The 2,675-nt window shown below is 40.1% G+C and overlaps 1 pseudogene; it reads left to right on the top strand.

Annotated features, from left to right (window-relative positions):
• The first annotated feature begins 1,594 nt into the window (after window positions 1–1,594).
• On the top strand, window positions 1,595–1,674 carry LOC141142008 (U2 spliceosomal RNA; annotated as a pseudogene).
• The last annotated feature ends 1,001 nt before the right edge of the window (window positions 1,675–2,675 follow it).

Raw genomic sequence — 2,675 nt, forward strand, 5'->3', positions numbered from 1 at the left:
TTTTTTATTTTCCTTGCATGTCCCCCTCAGATCTAAAGCAACTGCACTTCCAAGTGCACTTGCAGTGCAAAGTGGATTTGCATTTCATAAATAACCCCCCCCCCATGTCTCAATGTAGGTGAGATCTGATTCAAAGCAATCACAGAAAAGTTATTGTAAGTACCAAGGACCAAATAGAAACATTTGCCTCAGTATATCCACCATACCAAAACAATAAGCATGTGCAGTGGCATTACCAGCCATTATAATTCAAAGCAGGCCATGACAACCACTAAGATGATACAATTTTAAGACTATGATAAAAAAAACAGCTAAAAACAGTAACTAAGCAAGGTATTTTCCTCACAGTCAAAGTGAGTATCATCAGTGGAACATGTAGCACAAAATCCTCATTTAAACCTCCAATACGAAAACAGTCTGGAAGGCAGACACTCTCTTTCAAAGCCATCATACAGATGAGGCCTGACTCTGGATTAAAATTACATGACTGATTTTAGCTACCCAGAGTTATGCATTTATTTATCAAATGTTCTAATAATAAAGATGAATTCTCACTTTGAGATAAAAGACCCCATTTTATCCTGGGGGATTTCCACTGTCATAATTTCTGGATGGGTTTATTAAAAAGCTCACAAATTAATTATTTGATGTTACTCAATATTATTACCAACAAAAAGCTGCAGTTTCTTTATGCCAACAATGTGAAAGTCTAATTCCAGCTAAGGGACCAGTCTTTCACTGCTTTACTCATTGTCAGTGAGTATATTTCCCCTCACTTTCTGTCCCGGTGACAGGGGGGTTCTAATGGAAATGAAATTATAGCAACTCTTTTTTTCCTCTGGAGAGTTACTGGAGTACAAACACCTTAGGGTGCCTAAAATAAAGTGAACCTGTTTTTCTATAAATCAGTTTATGTGTTTTATGTATAGCAACTGGAGAGGCTATAAATGTTTAGCATGTCCACCGCTTCATCCTTAGCAACCAGTGTTGTCACCCTGCCCCATTTATTTGCTGACCGGGAATCCTTATCCTTGTAAAGAAAGAGGCAGGGATAGTGGCTGACATCCTTGTCCAAATATGGTCACATGGCTATGGCCATATTTTGTCAATACAAATCACCAAGTGTACCTCACCATTTTGTTTAAATGTAGAGGCTGGGGCCAGATCTGTTATTTGTATTGAGTGTAGAATAGGGACTGGATATGTCAGTTGGTCAGCTTTTTTTTTTTCTTTTGGTAAGTCGGCAGGCATTGTTCATGCTAATTGATGAGAATCTGAATCACTGGATGAGATGACTGACAATGGATGTACATCATGGGACAATATTGGGGATTAAATTTTTTAATAAAGGACTTAAGTCAAAAAGCGAGATGTCTTTATTTACTAACTAGTACATTGTTTTATGAATGAGTAGGGGTACTATATACCCCTTACACATTCACATAGGCTGGTGCACTATCTGGGGGCCCCCTTATGTTTACCCTCACAATGACTGGATCAGGGTTGTGGAGAAGAGGCCCTCAACCTCATCAACATGGGTCCCTTCTGGTAAAGTACCATCCCATGTCAAGGTCATGTGGTTTGGTATGGGTCATTTTCTTTTCGGCCCATTGGCTAAGATCAAGTGTAGTATCTGTTCTTATCCATTTCCAGAGGAGGCACTGTGCAACTTCAGAGTGTAGGAAGGGCACATGTAAATCCAATGGTGTAATTGGACCTGGAAAGACGGTTTGGCAGTGCCGGTGTCTGGACGTCCACCGAGACGTCAGCGGGGCCAAGTCCGAGCCATCCAGAAGGGTTCTCCTGGTGAGGATTGGTGCTGCATCTGGGTCTAATCCAGAGAGTCAGGTCCCTGGCCTTTTGGCCTAGATTGGGGTGGATCTAGCTTCTGGGTTTGCGGACTCCGGCTCTGTGCCTGGCTGGAGCTGCAATGATGTCACTCCCGGGAGCCGCCGTTTACGGCAGAGGGCTCTGAAGGAATGGCCCGGTGGCTGTTCCTTTAGAGCGCATGCGCCAGTGATGTCACTGGCTGCATGTACAGTAAATATCTCCTAAATGTTGCACGTTTTATTATAGGCTTACCTATAGGTAAAATGTAGAGATGGAAGTTTACTTCCACTTTAATGGGTTAAGGGATCCTCCCCTAAAACCAGGTTGATGTTCACATGGTCTGATCAGAAGGGTCCCCAAACCTTGGTACATTTGCTACATTTTTGATATTGCTATTTGTCTACGTATAGTCTTCTCTTTTTACTATTCTCTTCAGAAATCTTATTTTTGACAGGATGTACCTATACACTGGCTGGGAATATACTACCTTATACTGATTATATGTTCCGTGAAGGTAATAAAAAAATAAATAAATAACTCCAACTGACTTTAATTGGATTCAGATTTAGCACCCAAACTTCAGTAAAGTTTGCAGAATTTGCCTAACAATGAACCTAACAGCAATCCTTTTATTGTGACATAGAAATGTTATGCCACTGGACATGTTTGATCAGTATACAGTGTATTTTACCATTTATGTTCATTTTGTTAAACAAAAATTTTCAGTTGTATGTACAATATTTACAAGACGCTTGTAACATCATCTAATGAATGCATATACCGTAATTTACACCATGAATAAGCAATTTAGGGATTGCAAAAAAACAGTTCTATGAATGTAAAAA

The sequence above is a fragment of the Aquarana catesbeiana genome, linkage group LG04 (genome assembly GCF_042186555.1).
Source record: "Aquarana catesbeiana isolate 2022-GZ linkage group LG04, ASM4218655v1, whole genome shotgun sequence".
Taxonomy (NCBI): domain Eukaryota; kingdom Metazoa; phylum Chordata; class Amphibia; order Anura; family Ranidae; genus Aquarana; species Aquarana catesbeiana.